The sequence below is a fragment of the Harpia harpyja genome, chromosome 4, assembly GCF_026419915.1.
Source record: "Harpia harpyja isolate bHarHar1 chromosome 4, bHarHar1 primary haplotype, whole genome shotgun sequence".
Classification (NCBI taxonomy): domain Eukaryota; kingdom Metazoa; phylum Chordata; class Aves; order Accipitriformes; family Accipitridae; genus Harpia; species Harpia harpyja.
In genome coordinates, this window is record NC_068943.1 from 67,365,076 (window position 1) to 67,387,675 (window position 22,600).

Genomic DNA, 22,600 nt, shown 5'->3' on the forward strand with positions numbered 1-22,600 from the left:
TTGAGTGTTTCCAGAGATGAATACCACTGATTCTGATTCAGGAAGTTACAACAGATATATTAAAATTCAGTCAATTATATCCCAAACCGTTATCGCGCTGTTCCAGAACCTTTGTGACCACTAGAAACCGCTTAAATGATAAAAGAGCAAGGACTTAAAGAAAACAAGCTATTTTTCTATCAGGACTACTTCACAGGAGACAAGCAGAATTAGGAGACACCAGGAAGAGGCTCCAGGCAGGCTTACTATACCTGATCTACCTAGCGTGCCCTTAGGATACGGTAAAGCACTTCTCACCGCTTCTCTAAGGATTGCTTACTAATACACCAATCCTACAGTAGTTTCAAATGGGATTTAAAGAGGATAAGTAAATGGAGTCAGAATTACCTTTGCTGGGGCTACTCTTATTCTTTCATTCTGACAAGTCAAAGAAATCCTTAACTTGAACTGCAGATCTAGGTTTCAGCACCTACGTTCCAGTGTTTTTCATATCATTTCATTACGACTAGTCCTGGCAATGAGCAATAAAGTCCCCAGTGGGTTTGCAGATCATCACAGCAACATTAGAAAGCTTGATCCAAGTATCGTAAAAGTCAATGGAACTTGGATTGAGCCCAAAGAGAAATGATTTTCCCTGCTATGGGTGGTTAGCTATACATTATGCTTCTTCTGTTGATAAAAGTGAATCTTTCCCCATGCACTGATTTTAATTTCTTAACAGTAGAGCTTGCTTTTGAACAACATAGTGTCATGAAAGAAATCATAACCTGGAATAGAGAAAACATGTCTTCTGTCCTCTGAGATCAATTAAAAATTCCAGTGACTACAGTAACTATTGAGTAAGACTATCACACTATTACCTAAAGGTACGCACATACATAGGTACACACACATGCATTGGTTTACTGATCTGTAGGTCCTCTAAACCCTTCCCTGGGAACTAGCACTACGACGAGCATTTGTAGGAAGAGAGATGTAGTTTGTGTGGTCTTGGGGACACAGAATGTATCTCACCTCCTGTGTAAAATTATTCTCTAAAATTTTACACATTTCCCATCTTTAAAATATGGAGACATTTCTGAGGAAAAAAAAAGTTTTATTCTAAGGAAGAAAACAAAATGTTCTAAGAATACTCTAAATATTTGTAAGATATTTTAATTTTAACACAGATTTCAAGAGATTTTTCATAAACACAAACACACTATTGAGTTTATGTAGTAATTACTTGGCATTTTACATCTGCTATAACATGCCAAGTAATGTGGGTAATATTTCTAGCTTACATGCTGTTCTTAGTGCAGAGGGCTCTTTTGTTCATAGGGATGTAATAATTCACATACTAACTGGAAGAACAAGTCAATCTGACAAGAGTTGTACCTGAAGAGAACAAAAATCACAGAAACATTTGGGTTGGAAGCCACCTCTAAATGGGTCATCCTAGATCATCTATAATAGACACCTATCTAGTCTAGCCATGACTGACTCCACACCCTCCCATGGCAGTTCGTTCCACTGACCTAAATGTTGCGTAGTAGTAACCCCTTTCCAATATCGAATGGTCTAGCAAAGTATAGCCTGCTGCAGCTTAACCACAGTATTTTTCCCCCTTTTCTCTTCAATAACATGTGAAAATACCTTGCCCTGTTCTAATATGCCCTCCTGCATATATATATATGTGCAGTTAAAGCTCTGACTTACACTTTCTCCAGACTCAATGTACCTAGATTTTTTGTCTCAAATACTCTTTTATCTTGACTTTGGGCTTTTCCATCTTCCGGAAGAGTCCTATGAATTGAGGTTACCTTTTGGCTCTTGATTTTGTGGGCTGAAGAGGATTTGAAATGTTTGCACCAAGTCTAGTTAGGAATTTATTTTATGAGGCTTGAAGTTACAAATATGTCATGGCACATCTCCCTGCTTTATAGTGGCATTTGTTCTTTCCAATTTAATATTGTTCTCCCAAGAAACACCTTGAGAAAATCACATATACAAGATCAATACGCACATTAATGAGATAGCTGGAATTTAATACTCCTTTTCTTCAGGATGTGCTTTTTAATTCCAGGGAACTTTGACCCAAACTTGAACAAGGAGCGCTACCTCCTTATACAAATGCTATGTCACCTCCATTAGGCATTGCTAGGAGCGAAGCCACATCAGCACCAAGACTACTTGAGCATTTACACAGAGCGTCTGAAGGCTGTCGAGGCCACACTAAGTTCCAGTAGCAGGAACTTAAAAGCTGCTTCTGATATGCCTGGTTGGGCTGCAGTCATGGCAAGGTCACCATATACTTTGATTTTTAAATAACACCCTTCACCTGATACACATTAATGACTGTGACACCCCTGTGCTCCCACCACAGAGGAGGTCCAGGAGCGCAGGAGAAGCCGGTGGCCTGCTCACGCTTACAGAGAGTCTTTGGTTGAGCTGCTTGGAGTCACATATTGTGCCTGCAAGGCAGGTGCTACCAAACACCCACCCATCCTAATTCTGCCAGTGCCTAGCACAGACCCCTCTGAGTGATTTCTGAGCAACCCATAAAGACAGACTCAGGTGGTCAAGTTCTCCATCCACGACAGAACACCTGCGCCAGTTTCAATACCTGAGGATTTGCAAATATTTCCACAGTCCTGGACTTGAAATTCAATATTCATTTGGTGTATCATTGTATCATAATGCACATGCACTGAAGTAGAATCTGGGACTTCAAATCAATTATTTGCCTGTAACATAAAAAGAGTCCATTTTCCCAATAAAAATACATGCCTAAAGAAAGTGGTAAAGAAGGGGCTCTCACACATGAACAGGAGACTTTTTTTCCTCTGTTTTGACAAAAAAATTGGCAGAGGGTATCTGAATGGTTCGCTCCACAGTTGCTTCAAATAATAGCTGCAATATAATACTCATCCAACTTGTTTTCAGAATCAGTACGAGGAAGGTTTGGGTTTTCTAGTTTTTCACTGTTTCAACAAAGAGAGGACACTGCTGCCAGGACTGCCTCTGCCTTTTGCCAGCATGAGAAGCTGAAAACACACTTAATAATAGCATGGCACGACCAATTTCTATATTAAAGCGATAGCTGTGAAGTCTTATACAAACAGACAAGCATTACGTTTTCCAATATGCAGCTCAGAAGACAGGCTTATTGACCATAAAATTAATTATATAACCCAACTTGTATTATGCCATCTGAGACCTTGGTTAGGCCACTACCTTTTTTATATAGACATATTTTTTTTTTTTTTTCCCAGACAACTGTCAAGTTACATTCCTTTTAGAATGCTGCTGCGGTGCTGACCTGAAGCATAATGACTGTGCTCATTATAGGAGTATTATGAGTTCTGGGATGAAGAGCTGTCAATAATTTGATTTGCTGCATATAAGGTAAAACATTGTCTTTGTTGTAAAGGAAATCCCAATTATATCTTTTTGAAACAGTAATTACAATAATAAACAGATTAAGAGTGGTAACCACAGGTCTCCCTCCAGCAAGGCATGCAAGCCCGTGCCTCAGCAGGCGTGTGGGACAAGGAGACAGGGTGCTGCGATCTAAACTGCTGGATCAGGCTTTAGCATACAATCCTCTGCATCCTTGAATGAAAGAAGATGGTACGGAATACTGCAGTGCTCATTGCCAAATAGATTCAATGTTTTCTGTATAAATGAAAAACCTGTACACAGTAAATTTTCTTGATCGTTCAGTCTAGCTTTTCTTTTTTGTTGTTTTTACTGTGAATTCAGTGCAGCCTATTAAAGACTGTGAAAAGAAATGGCCTTCAGCAGGGATTTATATTCCAATCACAAAATCTCAATTTCTTCCAGAAAAAGAGCTATTGAACTGGTTCTCCAGTTTTCAGATAAGTCAGGTCCAACTAGTAGATGTTGCCCTTATGTTGTGATTATGTATAGCCAATGAATTCCTATTTAATATACTGCAAGATAAACTGATACCTGTGCAGTTAGGTTCCAAATATGTTACATCAATTTAGTAACGACAGTACAAGTAGGTAAGCCTCTAACACCTTCCTGTCCATTTATACAGAAGGCTTTTTCGCCATTTTTTTTCAAAGACCTCTGATCCAAAGGTCTTTTAAAGGTCTCACCTCTGGTGAACAGGGAGAGAGGCTTTTGTTGCTACAAGTTCCTGTAGGAAAAAAGCGAAGGTGCTCCTTTCCCAGGATTTCAGTTTAGCCCTCACCATCAACATCCAATTAAGTTGCACAGTATACACTGAATTCTGTTCAAAACCCTTACTGGTCTTCATCCTGGTTTATTACAGCTGTTTGCCTGCTGGCCGCATTTGTATCCCCAAGCACCAGTGAGGCCCCGCTTACTGCAGGTTGATGATCAGGACAAGATCACAGACCTCTGAAATGCTCCCGGCAGCCGCCTGTTCGCCTGCTCACTTGCTCTCTCCCCTAAAGCCCGTGGGCTACTCCAGCGCAGACGGGGCTCGAGGCCCGGGCTGCAGGGTCAGACCCCTCTGCTGCCTAAAAGAGGAGTTTCGATGTCTAATGTTCACGTGTAAAGGTCACTGAGGCTGAAATGAAAACCCCAGGAAAACATGGAACACAGGTTAAGTCTATTTCAGTGTTTTATCAGTGTTTTAAAGTTTTTAGCAAACCAGGAAAAAAGAAGAAATTCTAAATTTAAGGCTTCTGCTCCATCCTCATCACCTTCTTGTGTTGAGGCAGTTCAACTGATGCAGCAAAATACAAACCAGACATGGTAAGATAGCCCCGTTTCACAAGCTCACTAATACAACTCACTTCCATTTCCACCGCCCTCCACCCTGCAGAGCCTCCTCCCAACCCTGGACCCTGCAGGGCGAGCCAGCAGCTCGTACCCTCCACTTTTGGCCAAGCGACACAGGTTTACAGCTAGAGGTGGGAGAAAGGTTGCAAAGAAAGGTCAAACCTTCTCGTGACCACCATGCTCCTACCCATCCCCACCTCTCTTCCAGTGCTGCCCAGAGCCTCCTCTTTGGGGCTCAGCCCCCACCTCCGCTGCTCCCCAAGCCCTTTTTCTGGGACCGGCACAGGCTCCGCTCCTCGCCTGAGATGCTGAGGAGTGATGACCAAGAGTCTATTCCTGCACAATCCACCCCAAACCATAAATCTAAATGTATCTTCCAATTCTATTCACGTATTTATAGGCCCCTGCACGGGGACATATTATTCTTTCAAAAATATTACAGGAAAATGCTGCAAATGATTGTCATAAAAAAACCTCCATCATAATTTCATTAAAAATTAACAAAAAGAAAGCATTAGTGTTGTCCTGCCAACTGGGGGTGGTGTGGTGTCTCATATTATTAACTTGAGAAGGGCAGCAATGGAAAGCCTTTTTAGATTGGTGTTTCCATTCTTTCCTCTTTTGCTTGGTTCAAAAGTCCTACATAATTAATACTGTAGTACTTAATAAATGCTTATGAACCTACTACCTCTCTGCTCTTTCCGTTTAATTAGGTGATTGGCTTCAGGCGTACTATAAATTATAATGACAATTTAATTACTTTCTTAATGTGCACACTTAAAAGATTTATAAACAGGAATAGAGTAGTACAGCGCGCTGAAAACTAGAAATACCATGGACTGGAGAACCGCACAAAGTAATCCCATCTAAAGTATCTCTCCAGTGTCTGAGCACCTGCAGTGACTGGCAGACGTGGTATTTACAGTGTCTGGTACAACCACAGAGAATTGTGTATTTCTGTCTGAACACCCTTGTGCGCCCCTTTTAACTTTTTTTTCTAGCACTTGCGTATCCCACTCGGCTTCATGGCAGGAACCTAAAGCGCTTCCAAGGAGAAGTCAGGCCATGGACTTCAGCATCTCTCAGGTAAAGTGTTCGTAAAAAGTGGAAGATCCTTTCCCTTCTTTGAAACAAATCATAAAACTTCTGCCTCATTTCATCATAACACAGTCATTGTTAAAATTTGCAGGGGGGACGAAATCTCCCACGGTATTCCAGCTGGCACAGGCAAATCATCAAAGACCACGGATTTCATCATCTCATAAACAGACCCTTCCTAGTCAGGAGACAGAAATGTCTGTCTGAGAATATTTCACGCCATCAGCACCACATACTGCAACAATCAAACGTAGCTCTTCTGATATTGTTGTTATGCCATCTAGGACTCATTCCCCTGTCACTTACAGGAATGTAAATTATAACTAAATTCACAAAGCTAAGAGAATAGCATATATAACAAACCGAGTAAGAATCAGACCCTGGTTTTCACTTCAAACCAGTGTTTAGAAAAGTACAATTGATAAACTAAAAATAATCTTTTTAAATTGAAATAGTTTAAGATACTAAAAGAAGAGTTAACCTACCTAAACGTCCAGACATTTCCAACCCCTGGTTGGTCACTGAAAACAAAGAAATCATCACCGTTTTCTACAAGTTACCTGTCACCAACATAGAGAGATGACAGCATTTGTTTTAAATCACACTGTATGCTATATTGGTGAAACTTTCTCATGTAAAAAAGTCATTAAAATTTGGGCTAGAGGAGACACTTTCCCATCTGGGAGCTGAATCTGGTTTGGTGTGACTATTCCTATCTGTTAATTTAGCAGTATAAAGTATAACTGTACATTCTTGGCATACTTACTGGGGATGTTGGCATCTCTGTAACCAGAACTGCTTTCAGAGAGGGAAAAAAAAAAAGACTGGGCAATTCACAGTGCACTAGAAAAATCATGGGCGATTCAGTGTTTTAAGCATCATCTATCAACAGTGTTGAATAGTCAAAAGGGAAATAAATTTAAATATATCACCAAGGCACAGTGCTGTGATAATTGTCTTTGGTTTTCCTTTTTAATACAGAAAAAAAAAAATCCCAGACACTCATCTCATTCATGCCCAGTGAAGCTGAGTGGAAAGCAGATCAATCCTACAGCTTCCTCGTGTCATCTGTCCACCTTGGCCGGCACAGAGCGGGGCCAGAAAAGGTATGTGTAGAAGAGAAAATGCTGGGAGGCACGGTGAATCACAGGGAGCTGCTTTGTCTGCAGTTTCCGTTCTTGGAGGAGCTGCGCAGGGCTGAAACAATGGCTCTCCTATGGAGCTGCGTCTCATCTACCTCATCTACAGCTGGTGATGGATGATGGGTCAAGAGGGCAGCAGACTTTGGGTGCACAACCCTTAAATACTTTATCAAAGATGGCAAAAGGCCATGTACTACAATAACACAGCAAATACTTCCTTTTGCTGTAGAGCAGACAAATTCCTTCCTCTCTGCTGGCTAAATCTGAAGCTTTTGGTTCACGGCTCAGAGTGTGTACAAGTTCTATATTCGCAAAACATACGCATAAAAAAGCTGCGTTTTTATTCCTGAGACCGTTCAATTGTAAACATTCTCACAGAAATGAAAAGTCAGCCCTATTTGTGCTGAAATCCTATGCAGTCATAAATATGTAATTCTAGGGATTTATGGGGTTTATAGACACATTTCACTCATTATAAAAATTCAAACTGCATAGTAAGAATTGAAAAAATTTGTAAAACTGTGTAACTTATCCAAACTTTTCATACTGAGTTTCCTGAAAGAAGAACATACTGATTTGACAGAAGTTAAAAGTTCCGTAAAAACCAGAAATTTTGTCCCTGGTTAAAATGAAGATTAGTAAAAGTAATAGGCCTTGTGATATAACAAGATACTTCAATACTAACAGTTTAACAGTATTGTTGTGCTACCCAGTGAATTTTAATTTAACAAGACATACAACATGAGTTGGAGTACCTTCACGCCATCAAAATATCTTTCTGCAAATTAAACTAAAGCAACATTTAAAATGTTCTGAAATAAGATATCTTACTGTATAAGAGTTGTCAAGGGTTTGTCCCAGTTTAGAGCAGAGGTGAAGTATTTCAGAACCTTCTGCTGTTTAAATGTTCTTCCAACCAGTTTTGTCTTCTGTTCCTCCTTAGCTGCTTCTCCCTCTGTTTATCCCCCTAGGTGTCTTTAAAGCTTCATCTAACTGCTCTGAATTTGACAATACAACTTAATACTCTACCAGGACAGAAAGCTGTGGCCTCATGTTTGGTTTCTAAAGGCAGTGGTGGAAAGGAATCTCCGAAGAAACCTTCAAATCAGCTGTGACCACTTCAGCTCCCTTACCAGCTGAGTAGAGCATCAGCAACAGAAGACAACCACTTAGCTGCCCACCCACACGGCCCCAGAAGCTGAGGTAATGTTGTAATAATGGAATCATCGATTAACGGCAACAACACCTAATACCAGCTCATAACTTTCCCATTTTGGAGACTTTGAGGAGTCTGTTCACATCAAAGAGTTGAAGCAACTGGCAGAGTTGTTCTGGCAACGCAGTGCAGGCAGTGAGGCAGCAAGCTGTGCCGTCCCACCGCGCGCCTTGCAGCGACACGGGAAACCTGCACCTTCCGCCTCTGGGCGCATTAAGGCAGAAGAAACAGGCGGTTTCCCTCCCAGAGATCTCACGGCATTTTACGCTACAGCAGTGGAGTTCCATAATTTCAATCAAATGATGTATTACAAATCTCACCATAGATTTTGAACTTAAACGCTTCAGAACTGAGCAAAATAAACGGTGCTTATGTTCAGAAAATGGAAGGTCTCGGGGTGGAGGTATCTCAACTTTCTTATAGCCCTATCGAACAGATTACAAGCAGGCCTGTCATCTCTAATTCAACCAAGTGTAAATTTCAGATTAAAAAAAAGTGATTTCAATGAATAGCCATAATGTGTACTGAAAAGCTTCCAAAGCAATAAAAGCTTTTGCACAGCCTCTATCATCCAGAAGGCAAATCTGCACATAGGTAACTTGCCCTCTGAGTATTCTCCTTCCTTTCTGAGAGTGTGAAGCTCACATTGGCATCAAACTGCATCGTACTTTTAATGAGTTTTCCATCTGAACTGAGAGGCACTTGAGGAGCCACAGTGATGTCCCAGAGAAAAACATTTTGAATGTAACTTTTCTGCTACACCCACCTTCAGCTCATGGCCCAGCACTCTGCTCCCTTTTATTCCTCCAGGTAAGGAGAAGCTGACAGATGGGGGAGGGAAGAGATTGGGAGCCATACGGAGCTAGAGTCAATTTTCGGTATGTATTTGTGAACAGACACAAAAGAGAGAAATGCTGGCGTGCATAAATTCGTATTTTATCGATATCTATTCTGGTACTTACTGTCAGAGTAATTTATTCAAAAAAGGCTTTTAAAGGCAAACACCGGTTTAAAGAAAAACCCAAATCCCTAAAAAGACACATTCCAATCCTGACTTATTCCTTGCCACAGCAAGTCCAGGATCCCGATGAGAAGGCAGAAGCCCACTCGCTGGGTTTACCACCCAAAACCAAAAGGGAAACCGGTGCAAATAACCAAGAACCCAAGAAAGAGTTTCTCCAGGCCACTGCCCAAAACAAGTCCCCCAGGAGCAGAGCCGCTCGAGCAGGGGTGGACAACCAGCCCTGCGCACGGAAGCGCTGAGGGTCCACATCCAAGCTGCTCATGCAGGGGGCAAGCAGACCCGACAGTTTTGCATGCAGTATCTTGCAATGACAAAGCCTATCAAAATTACAAGGTTTCACTAGTTTTGCTGCCTGTAGTTGCTGTACCTACAAATGTTCAGTTTCACTTCTCAGACTTATTCAAATTATCGAGCCCTCATGGGTCTGTGAACCTGAGCTGCAAGTCTCAACGCAGAAGGGGATTTATTAAAAGACTGCTGGTGCATCTGACTGTGACGAAATGCTAAAATAAAAAAGTAATGAAACACACTGAACATTTCTGAACCCCAGATTATGTTCAGCCTGGAGCCAGTGGACCCATTTGATTTCCACTGACTCCCCTATCACAGATTGCTATCTTCCCAAACTGTGATGTAAGGCCACCACACAACAGGACCGGGAGGACAGTGGAGCAAAAGTATCTGTGAGAGTCACTTATTTCGTTAGTTAGAAATCAAAAATTAAAAGAGCCACTTCAAATGCTAACAGAATGCAAAAACTCATCACTTCCTTCCAGAGGAAGGAAAAGGCCTTATTTGTAAGTATTGATCAGAACACGTGCTGTGGCAGAAAACTTCTGGACTCTACTCACAGTTCTTAAATAGCTCTGTGTCTGGACTCAGGCAAATGGTTTGAAATTTCTATGCTTTTTCAAAATAGTAATAAAAACACATACCCACCTCACAGAATAGAGGCTTCATCAATGTTTCTAACTCACTCTCAGCTTCTTAAGTAGACAGTCCTGCAAAAGTGCAGAGTACCATTATTTAGATTTGATTTCCTTTAAAAAATTGTAATCCTGTCTATTTCTTGGGGTTTTTTTGCCAGGCAGGAACAATTGTGGATGGAAAATCTGCATCTGTGCCTCAGGCTCCTGCATCACACATACATGTACATCACATTCCTACATCTTCCACAATATATACCACAAGCCTACGAACAGGTCAGTAGGACACAAGCCATGCAATGCACATCTAAATCTGAATGCAGAACATACAAAAGAACCATGGGTATTTTTAAGATCAAAACTCTTTCCTAAGAACCTCATTTCTTCCCGGTCACACAGTCTGGGTGCGACATGTAAGAAATGGCTTTCTGAGGCACTGCGGTGTCTTCTGAATCACTGCCATTACCCGAGAAAACCCCAGGAAGTGGTTTGGATGAGAAGCTGGACCCAACTTGCGTAGGTATCAGCTGATGTCAGAGTACACACAGCACAAAGCCCTAACAATACAGATATTGTGAAACCAGGAATAACCTTCTCTTATCTCCTGCAGTTTGGGAAATAATTTCTAACCCGGTGACTACAGAGCTTAGGAACAAGTCAAACAGTTAATTATTCACTGCATGCTTCATAATTAATCTCCATTTCAGGCCAATTCTTTGTATGCCCATAATAACATGAAGATCTCCAGTGAGGGAAACAACAGCATGAGCTTTTGGATCTCCTTCTGCAAAGCAATTCGTTTTTCCATAAACAGTTACTATTAAGCAAGGACAAAGCAACAAACCAGACAGCCATCTGTGTAAACCAATTTAAAAGGATGGTGACCTCATAAAATTTTTCAAACTAACGCTCTCCATTTAACTTCTGCCACCCCATCCTGCCCCAGCAGATGCTGGGTTTGAGTAGGTCCTCGGGCAAGCACAGTGCTTCCTCTTTAGGGAATGCTGGTACTTTAAAGCCACAGCAATTTCAAACCTGTGAAAAGAGTATGTCAATGAAAATACCTCGGCATATATGGAAGCAGGACAACCTAACCAGCAGCCCACACACCCCAGAGAGTGTTGCCACAAAGGTCTGCACTACGTTTGCCAGCTGAGCTTCCTAGAGGTATGAGGTCAGGTAAGTGTAAAGGTTCAGGCCACCGATGATAACACAATCCCTGCTGAAGTGTGTTCTTTCTTATGACCCAGAGAGAAGCCAGCACAAGCACAGATGGCAACCACATTAGAAAGGAAGACAAACCTGAGAGCCTTAGAGCAAAACTCAGGAATCCACATCTAGTGCAGCCATCCTGTACACACCCGACATGGCCACAGCATCCACAGAGCTTTCTGCCTCTTTAGACTTGAATCTGATGAAGCTTCAGGCAAAACATACAAAACAAAATACCAAGTAGAACACCTACAAACAGGTGTGAGTAATAAACACCCAACGCCATGTCTTGCACCGTGTCACTCACTCACAGAACTGCCCTTTATTCCATTTACTGCAGTCAGTCAGAGCGACACAAGAGCTGAGAGCAGGGTATATCAGGAAGGTGTTGGTGATACCAGACCACTGGTAGCACAACAGAAGGAAGTACACGAACTCGCTTACAAAGGCACGTGGACTACAAACATTTCAGTATCAAAGAAGGTAACTGAAAGCAATGTATATTCTCTTCCCATTTCCAAGCATCAGAACAACATAACAGTATATTAATTTTATTTAAGTGCTGCAAGGAAGCATTTGCTTCTCCATTATATAAAGATGATGTTTCTAACCCATGTAGTGCAGACATGGTAAAAATTACCTCCTACAACCCAAGGCTTGTTACATTGACTCTTTTTCTCTTTAGCCTGCATTTTCAAACAGTCATTACTTTACTGTTCCCCTTCCACAACACTCAATATTTGTGTGCCTGATAGTTGTGTTTGCTTTAAAATAATGGCTGTGAGGTGAAGGTAACTTGCCCTTCTGACCCAGAGCATAATTGTACAAGTGTTTGTGCAGTAATAACCCATCATACACAAAAAGTGACATTTCTCTAATTGGCATTTGCTGAATGCAAGGGCACCCTCTACAAACACAGTGGCTTTTTTATTGGCAACCTCTTTAATTATCTCACTCGTCCTAACACAGAATCTCCTTTCTATCATTAGAGAAGAACAAACCGCTCCTCACCGCAGCCACAGTAATACCATATATTTCATATTACGTATCAGTGAATACTATTAAAGATTAGCCTTAAAAGACAGAGTAGTATTAACAGCCGTCCTGGGAATTTGTTACAGAAAAGGGAACAATTCTGACCTTTGAGTCCATGTTTCAGTGCCTTTTCGATACACTTCAGAAGAAAAGTTCAAGCTGCATCTCATTTCAGTTTGTCACATCTTGTTGCGAGTAAAAGTGAGGACAGAAATTCGAGAGAAGCTGGGCTGGTGCTGCTTTCCCTTGCCTTCAGTCCTGCTGTGTCAACTGATGCTGGCACATGCAGTGTATTTCTCTGCTTCCTTTGTTTTTGTCTTTCCTTGGTCACTGCTTTGAGTTCCTACTCAGCCACCTCCAACAGCTCTCCTGTTGGCTGCCACATTATGTAAAAACTCAAAAATGGCTTAGGAACATTTAAATCTGCACTATCTTGGCAAGCAGTTAATCCTTGAAGCAAATGCTACTTACACAATGGAGTGCCTGCATTTCCTAGCCCACCGCGGAGATGTCGTGCCTCATCTCGTGAGGCTGGAAGGAATGCACAAAGCTTTGTAACATACCTCCAACTTTCCATTTCTACTATATAAGCATCTTGTTATCAGTTTTTATAGGGAGGGAAAATGGGAAAGGAAATTCCTGGAAGAGATTACAATTGTCAAACAAGCTTTTGATATCTTTTAAACAGCTGAAGCATTAATTTTTTGGCGACGCTGTCAAAAGTCTATGAGGGCTTCCTGGCTGCAGTGGAAGGAATAGTACATTTAGTTCAACTACAAGCTGTACTTTTTAAAAAATCCATATGAAAACAGACTCATTATTCATTTTTCTGTTAATACGTGGTTTTGCCCTGCAGTTTCAATAATATTTTTTGTAAGACCTTGCAGTCTCAAGAAAGAACTGCAACTTAGAGCTAAGGCTTTAATAAACTCTTGTTTATATTATAGTCAAACCAGAACAAACAGAATAAAGCTACAAATGACATTTTTATAGGAAGTCAAGAAAAAGATTCATGTGTCTCAATATTTTAGTTACAGTATGGTAGGCATGATTATTATTTCCTGTAAAGCCAAACTGTAGCTTTAAAGAACTGGATGAAGGCTACTCTGGGAATAGAGCATGGATATGACTTGGGCCTCTGAAGAGTAGCTAGATATAAATACCATACAATTTTAATGCAAAACTCCCATCAAGTATTCTGGGAATCTTACAATGGAGCAACGGCAAGATATGGCCATGAAAAATCTGGTTTGAGTCTTCAAAATACCACCATGCTGGATTTCTACAAATGCCTCCCTTTTTGTGGTAGAAAGTGCCAAAAACTTTCAAGAAGGTTTGCAGTGAGACAGGCAAGAAAATGACCTTTTTAAAAGTGATCATAGAATCTCAGAAATTAGATCAAAAAGGAAATGGCCAAGGTCTATTAGATCATCTCGTACCCAAATAAGAAAAATCGATGTAGTATATTTTACAGTGTTTTGTCCAGGTCACTTTTGAGTTACTCAAACTCATCAGCTCTTCTGCTTTCCATCAGGAGAACAGACCTTCACCATAATGATTTTTTTCCTGGTAGTTAACCTAATACTCCTTTTTCTCATTTGCACCATTTTACTCCTTTATACCTCTTTGAGACTGCTATTCCCTTCTAGGTGATCCTGGCTTTGATGCTTTTACCACTGTGATATCCAATTTAATAGCAATCAAGGTAGAAAATGCTAAACTAAAAAGCGCAACTGATGTTCTGATTTGCCACCTTGCTCCCTCTGTAACCAGCGGCAAGTTTGTGGTGGAATGAGACCTGAGCTCCTGGTCAAGAGTCAAGAGGTTGAAAAATCACCACTGTTCACATTTAAAGACAGGTTGTATTTCATCAGCACATGGCCCCGAGCTTTACAGAGGATGGAGATCTACTAGCAAAGCAACCTCAGAGGTTCCTATTCTCTTTACTCAGTGTGATGCTCCATGATTTGGTTACACTAAGAAAATTTGGTTTCTATTACTTCTCCCTGCACATTAGTGAAAGAGGCTTTAAAGAGTTTTGGGTCTCCTAGTTGACGTAACCCCATTTCTCTCTCATTTCCAAATTACAGAATTCCAGATTAGGATTTCTGGCTGGCCTTTGTATATGGAAATGGAATTCCCTGGAAGACGGGAAGGAGTTTCACACTGCAGATTGATATCCTACCTCCCAAGCAACTGACTTTATATCTCCTCTGTCCCTGAACAAAGACCATCACAAGCAGCATGCAGAGCAATCCCCAAACATATATTCACCTCACTACCTAAAAGCATAAGTAAGCGTACAAGAAGGAACGCTGCAGAGAGTCCGTCCTTGAGCACGTTGGAATAAGTTTGTGAAAACAACGTGACTACATGATAAGGAATTTAATTTTTTAACTTAGTTGCTATTATTTCTAACCAGCAGGGTAGCAACTGGCAATTGTGCTTGAAAAAAAGAAAGGCTGGACGAGTTTCTGGAAAACTCCTCAATGCTAAAGGCCTCTCTGCAACGGGACAAAGTCATGACATGAAACCACAGACACTTGGCAAACTCCTCAGCAATCTTGAATTAGCGTCTTGTACTGCACTCATGTTATTAGCTATTGCCATATCACGTAAATCCTTATGACAGTGATAATTTTGAAGTACCGCTGTACTGTCAGGTGTCCTGACATTATAAAGGCTCCTGGGGGTGTCAGTGTGCAGCATTTCTTTCTCGCCTCCTTTACACCAAGTTTCCGAGCCAATCTGAACACCCTGTGAAGGGCCAGGATCTGCCTCTGGAAGATTTTAACATGGATTGGAAGGGAGCTTCTTCCCTCACTGTCTCCTTGGAGTATGGGACCTCTTTACCCAGGATAACCCCGTCCCTTACCCGCCTCTATCTTGGGATTCACGTATGGCTTTGCATCTGAAAATAGGAGTCTGGGAGGGAGTGCTGGTGGCTGCGAGCAGATGGACAGGGACTCTGCGCTGACTCACTGGCAGCACACCACTTGTTGAGCTGTTTGAGGTCCTGCAGGAAAAATGCTCACTTTGTGGCACTAAAGAGAAATACTGCCAAGAGCAAAAATCCCTGCAGGAATTACTGTGCTGTGTATATACAGGAAACAAAACAGGAGACAAAGAAAAGACTTTGCCACAGTTTACAGGAGTTGGTGCCAGGCTACTGGCATAAAAGAGGTACGTTCCCATCTGCCACAGTACACAGGCTTTACCTGCAATATCTTCCTTCCCTCTTCTTCCCCATGTGCAAACAAATGGGTGGATTCCTTTCAAACTAACTTGATGCCAGGGTAACATTTACAAATCTATTAACTTACTGACAGCCTGGTCCTGGATCTCCAACAGTCTTATGAAAGTTGCTGGCCGCTTGCAGGAAGGACTGAGCTGATGAGCAAAGGTTTTAGGACCAAGGTTATCAGGCACACAGTGTGCAGGAAGAGCTGAAGTGTTATTTCACTCCATTCATTCACATTACAGTACACAATAACATCAAAAAGATAGAAGGCTCTTCATTTATCTTATCAATTGGATTAAAAAAATGAAATACCACAAAAATTAAATACCAATACCTTTTTTCACTTTTCCAACTTTTCTTTACGCTGTATTTTCCTTATACTATTTCACTGCATTGCTTTTCTTCCTCTTCGCTCTTTATTACTCTGCTCACTACAAACATCAACGATGTTTATGTGTAACTCCTCATTTTCCCCTGCAGCAAAATGTTTAAATGAGGCAATAGCTAACCCATATTTCCTCCATGACACCTGAAGAAACAAAACCCCAAACAAACCAGTGAAACTATACAAGCTCTTCCTCACACAAGCTGACCAAAACTGGAGTTTCCTAGTATCTGGGAACTGGTTCAACAATTTCAGTGGGACTTTATGGAAACACAAAGATCACCTTGAAAGATCAACTATTTATGACTAATAAGATGATTTTGAACTAACACAATCAAAAGATGCCATGTGTCCTGAAGTAGGCAAATCACAACTTTGCCACGTATTTCAGAATACTTCTACAACGTATAGCTGGCTCACAGTAGCAACATATCTCTACTTGCGTTAATGATTTCATTAAGGACTTAGCAGCATTGCTTGCTCCATACAGTCACTCTTCAAACAAAATAGTACTGTCAGAAGTGAGGGCCATGGGCAAGGTGAGATTTGTATTACCTTTGCTGGTCCTCCCATCCCAGGGCACCTCTTTATTCTCAAGCATCTCTAAGCACTGAGAGTACTGTCTCAAAACAATACAAAACTATCAAATACCGATTCATTGTTAAGACCCTCAACAAATATCTGACACTACAGCAGCTGTACAGAGTGTGCATTCATAGATTTAAGAGGCAGGAGAGAAATGAATTGTATTTAATCTTCAAAAAATTTTCAAAATAAAGCCCCTGATATTCCCGTGTCAGATTCAGTCTTCGTTTTCACCTCCCAAGTATGGTAATTACAGTCTTGTGCCCACTGGGAACTAGTTGCACTCTGAAACACCAACACGCTTCACTGGAGGAGGGAGAGGTTTGCTGAAGGAGTTACTACGAGATGCAGCAGCAGATGCTTTGACTTCCAGTGAATGTGCAGTATCCCTTGCTCACAACACCTTGTTATTTTAACTACCAAGATGAAATATCTGGTTAGCCGTCGTCCAGGGCGACTGACAAGATTTTAAATGTGGCCATTGAATAGGTGAAGGCTCTTGCAGAAAAAGGCGGCTTTAGCCACCATGGTCATCGTTCCTCAATTCAAGCTGTGCAAGCAGAACTTGGTGCCTGCACTTAGTCACTGAAGTCAACAGGGCGTAGGCATATGGACCCAGGCATCCGCCTGGCGTGACTTCACTGCAGGGTCAGCACCTAAATTAGTTTGTCCTCAACGCATCACCTCTGTCACAGCACACAAGGAGGTACCTACACACACTGCCACATGTCAGTTTGGACTTCAGCCCTCCACCTTGCAGACAGCCCCAGTGCCAAGCATCGGGGAGTGGCAGGCAACTTGCTAATGCTTTTTCCTAGCAAACGACAACCCTTTCTGAAATGTTTTGAGGGTCTGCGGAGTCTTTCTCGAAAGTTGGTGATGCTAAGCTTTTGCACAAACACTGAAAAAAAGCTACCCTAAAATACTACCACTACCCTAAAATACAATCCCCCTAAAAATGGGGGGAAAGGAGGTCAATATTAGCCAAAAGATATTAACGTGTAGCTGGGCATAATGATTCCTAGAAAGCTGTGGCAAATAATACATATAGCAACATCAACCAATTAGCAAGCTTTACATTCTAAGCACAGTACCCCAAGAAAATTCACTGAATTTTAATGCAAATGACTCAAGATTCATCAAGCTTTTTGTGCTTAACCTTTTACAGATTTTGAATTATATAACCAGATTGTCATGAATCACAAAGTCTTATTGAAGTCACTGGAAAAAAAAAAGATATAAAAACAAAGGAAGGGTATACTCTTAAATCACAGTTCAATGAAAACCTTTTCATTCCCTCCTCTCCCTTGGTCTTCCAAGCCTCTTTAATTGCCGCTTCTCTTCCTACTACTTCTGTCGAATGCAGTTCTTAACCAGCACTCAACTAGCCAGAGAGCAGATGAGGAAACTTGCTTCAGACCCAGTGCGTGTGTTGTACCAGGCACCTGTCTGCAAGGAATGGAAAGGTATACATAACCTGTATCCCTCGGAGCGAGGGCATCCACACTACAACAGCACATGCACTGCTGCCGAAAGCAGCTTTATGTAAGCACTGTGTCAACAAACGCACAGACGTGGGTTAACTGGCTCCTGCAGGAAGCCTGGTTTCATTCATTAACTACGACCTCTGGGCTAGTACATGCGGAGGAGGAGACACACAGGCGAGTTAAAACGAAGCTTCTGTTTTCCCTCTGAAAGTTTTCAAGGCTCAAAATCCTGCACAAAACCCAGCCTGCTGTCACCTGAGTCAAAAACAATAGCAGGCACTCAAATAAGTAAGACCCGTGCGAGAGTTTGCAAGCCCAGCCTGAGCAAAGGGCCACCTGCCAACAGGAAGAAGTGGTGAGGAGGAATTCAGATCCAGCTGCTATCCTCCCTCAGCCAAACAATGCCACGCGATAAACAGCATTAAGGACTTTTTTTAATCATCAGTCAGACCGAGAGCATTCATGTCTGTCATTTTTACTCCTCGGTTGCCAGGAGAAGGGCTTGAGAGACTTCTGAGCTTGAGTTCACGGAGAGCTGATCTCCTGTTTCCTAGCACAGCTGTATCAAAGGGACTGAGCCTGGGAGAGATGGGAAGAACGGGGAAAGAAGAAGAAACGACAAAGTGCCACACCGTAGGGCTGACTCAAGCTGCTAAATTCATCACAGGTAACACTCACGAAAATCTCATAGCTGTCTTGCAGCCCCATTTCGCACGTCAGCTTCTGACAGAAAGGCAGAGTGGAAGGAGAAAGAGGGGATAACTCAGTATCTGCAGTCCTTATTTTTGTAAAATGAGGTACTGAACACCAGGAAATGAACTACGACCACATCCCCAGTGGGTCACTGTGGCAGGTGCAACTTAACCTTAAAATCATGTAGCCTACTGCACCTTCAGATTTAGCCCAGATAGCACCTGGGTTAAGCACTCAAATAAATCCGCTCGCTGCTCGTGGGCAGTAACAAAAAGGGTTAAGGAAACAACCGGGCTGCAGCTGAAATTCCACAGCACTTCCCTTCACAGAGCTGCAAACTGCGTGTCTCCCTGGGATAAAACAGACTGACGAGCTGCCCTAAAGATCCACCAGTTAAACACATTGAAACGCCACTACCACCGGCGGACACGTATGGCTGGAGAGCTCGGAAGAGTTAGTCAGAGCATCGCAGTCACTCGGCCATCCTCCGGCACAGCCGCTTCCCCGGCGTCCGGGGAAGCATACCTTTCGGCTACGCATCGCAGCCGGATTCACCGCCTTGCAGCCGAGGAACCCCCCTCTCCTTCCTCCCCGCCTCGGCCCCCGGTGAACACCCGGTATCTGGGTACTACCTGCATTTATCAGCAGAGCCATCCTGTGTCTTCAGTCATTCAAGGAATTTAACAGCCTGGAAATTCCTGTTGTCCATTATTGGAGGTCACAGATAAAAGCTAAACAGCAGCCGTGACTCCCATCAATCATAAGTCACTCACTGATAGAGTGCATGGTAGGAGACCTACTGATGTAAGCTAGTCACCAGAGAAAATACCCACTGATGACGCATATCCAGGCACAAAAATAGTTACAGGGCCCCCAAAGGGATTATTCAACAGCCTACATTTAGATATTCTTACAAGAGACCCGCAGTCAATTTGCTGCTATTAGATGGCTGGGGAACGTTGAAGTTTAAGTTTCCTCAGCAGACATAACCACAAATAGCTGGTTTAAATAAGCTACTGCAATTACAAGCTGTTTTGTAAATTTTAACACTGCATTATAGGGATTAAGTCTAAACAGAACCACTGGCTATAAAATGCTCTTCAGCCTTTGCTCTTACTATTTCCCAATTCCTCCTGTATATTAGACAGCAATGAAAAGAACAATTTAAAATTAATTCACAAATGCTCAAACTAAGTCCCTTGTGCTACCTAAAAGCAATGTTTGTTCTAAAAAAAAAAAAAATCAACGTATGTGAAATGGTGTGGGATATTTTGCTGATGCTTCAACACTATCTGGATCAACTTCTTTGTAAAATACTTTTGGCTTCATTTTTACCCCTCTTTGGCATTTGCCTCTCTAGTACTCAAAAAAAGACCTGAATAGCTAATCTTTCTTGCACAAATCAAAACCACGTAAAGGTAAATTATCAACGACATGCAAGACCATGTACCATGGACCTGCTTTGAGCAGGGGCTAGAAAGATGACCCCCCCAGAGATCCCTTCTAGCCTGAATTACTCTATGATTCTGTGCAACTGGATTTATTTTGGCATTAATATCAAGTTAAAAACATAATCCTCTAAATTAACCAGTCAACTGGTAATCCCACAATGCTCCTGCCACCTTCAACAGTTTCAGGATCTTCCTCATGCCCTCACAGCAACCAAACTTACTAGGATATAACTGAGCCTACTAACACTGCTGATGGTGAAACACTGACTCTGCATTTCTGGCAATATTAAAATCTTTATTTTTTTAATTAACTGATTTTAACATCCAAGCCCCCTTTTCAGAAGCAATTTTGGTGCTTGGGAGTCTAAAAGTTAATGACTTTCTAGTGCATATTTAAAATCTAAATATAGGAAAGTATTTTATGACTCTGATGCCTACTTCATTGACATACTTTTGGAACGCATTACCTAGCCAAACAAACACTCAAGGATTTATAGTATTTACCCTGTAAAGCAGGAGAAAGAAATGTCCCAGGCTACAAACTTCTACCTCACTTTCTTCATCTGTGATAGCATTATTAAAAATAACACCGAAAATTATTTTTAGCACAACTGTTTCGCAAAGCCATCACGTTTCTCTCATGCATCTATATGCTGGCAGGCCACATGGCCTAATTTAACAGCCCTAAGAAGAAATATTCATTGGTGCCCTCTAGCTGATTTTCCTAACCAATTTGCTGCAGACACCTAGCACCAGTCTCTCTTTCCTCCTCCTCTCATTCCCGGGTCTTTCGCTGGTGCCCACTCAATGCAACACCCTGGAATAAAACAATTCCCTTCCTACAGAAGATGTGGTAGACAAAACGTTCAAATCCCCTAGTGTTCTCAGTTGTAGGAGCTCTTACAATAACGCAAGTGTCATGAAAAATAGGAGAGGTGTAAATGTGTACAACACCACATCACCAAGAACCTGTGACGTACTAAATGTACTTTGTAGGAAGTTGGCAAATCCCATGGGAAAATACAACCTGCAATGTTTCACATCAAACACACCAAGCCTCTCACCCCTTCAGAAGTGACTATTATAATCCTCCCCTTCGTCAGGAGCCTTTAAACAGCTTATAAACCATATATTACATTTTGCCACACATTCTGGAATTCGTGTTTTAACGTTAGTCAGCGATGGATCAGACAGTTTCACAACTCGCAGCCCGGGACCTCCCTTTTGCCATCACCCAAGCCTGAGCAAGCGGAGCGAGCTCGCCTCTTCCTCCGCTCTAACGCCTGTCGAAGGGACACGCACCCCGTCCTGCCCACTATGCTCCCCTCCCCTCTCCCTCCAGCCCCTCTCCACGGGGGCTGTATCGGGTACGACTGCGGTGCGCGGCCCCATCACCGCACCGCTGCGTGGCTGCTGTGGGGACGTGGCCAGAGCACTGCCGCATCCTCAAAGCTGTAAGAGCCGCGAGGCGGGGATGCTAATGCGTACTCTGGACACCACCTCTAGTATGACAGGTGAGGCGAAGGAAACGGTGTCTAAATCCCGAACAGATCTGCCGGCTGGAGGGAAACCCCCGCCAAGGGAGAGCTGCCCCAGGAGACGCCGTGCCCATGGTGTCCCCAGCCCCAGCACCGAGGGAGGAGCGGTACAAGGTGCCTGCCGAGCGCGGGCTGCCAGGACAGCTCTTTGGCAGCTCCAACAGCAGGTCCGTCTGTTTGGAGTTACACCAGCGCCCACCAGCCACTCAGAGGACGTGAGAGGTGGGGAGGCTGTGTGGAAACCCAGGTTAAAGCTCTGTTCTCTTCCTCCTTGCCCAGCCACATGAGGCAGAGGCTGGCTGGAACTGGCTGTCTCCGTGCATTTAAAGCCACAGAGATGTCCGTAGCACCATATCAACTGTTAATCAAGGTAAACGTAGAAGGGAGACCAGGATCTGAAGCTCAACATAAATACCGTGAGATTGACTAACCTTTAGGGCTGCATTCGTAATACTCAAAAGGTCTGTTTATACCTTGATTGGGAAAAAGAAAGCTGCAGCATACACTCTCTCATGTCTGTGTCTGAACAGCAGCTGTAAAGCGGTAACTGCTCAAATGTTTGGGAAGCACCAGCCTGCTCCTGCAACATCCAGCTGTGCTTGGAAAGTTAACTTCCCACATACCATTTGCCTGTTGAAACACAGAACGGGTTAATCACAGTGGCCAGGCATTTTGGAAAGGTCCTGGAGCTCCGCTTCTCTAGCACATTACAGCTAACGTTACTTTCACACACACCCCCAGGAAAAGGACACCACAGACTCGGTCAACACTCATTAAGGGGATGCAATCCAAATCTCTATGTCATTAAA

At 42.5% G+C, this 22,600-nt stretch overlaps 1 protein-coding gene across 14 annotated transcripts in view; it reads right to left on the reverse strand.

Moving 5' to 3' along the window:
* HIVEP2 (HIVEP zinc finger 2) overlaps nt 1–22,600 on the reverse strand; it is a 143,121-nt gene that overhangs the window by 67,689 nt on the left and 52,832 nt on the right. For 7 of the 14 annotated variants that reach the window (XM_052784545.1, XM_052784560.1, XM_052784551.1 and 4 more), the window contains one exon: nt 10,178–10,239. The exons of 6 other annotated variants lie outside the window; for them this stretch is intronic. The gene's annotated coding sequence lies outside the window, so the exon portion shown is untranslated. Of the gene's footprint in view, nt 1–10,173; nt 10,240–22,600 lie in introns of all 14 variants that reach the window. One more of the 14 variants, XM_052784553.1, reaches the window with a different exon arrangement.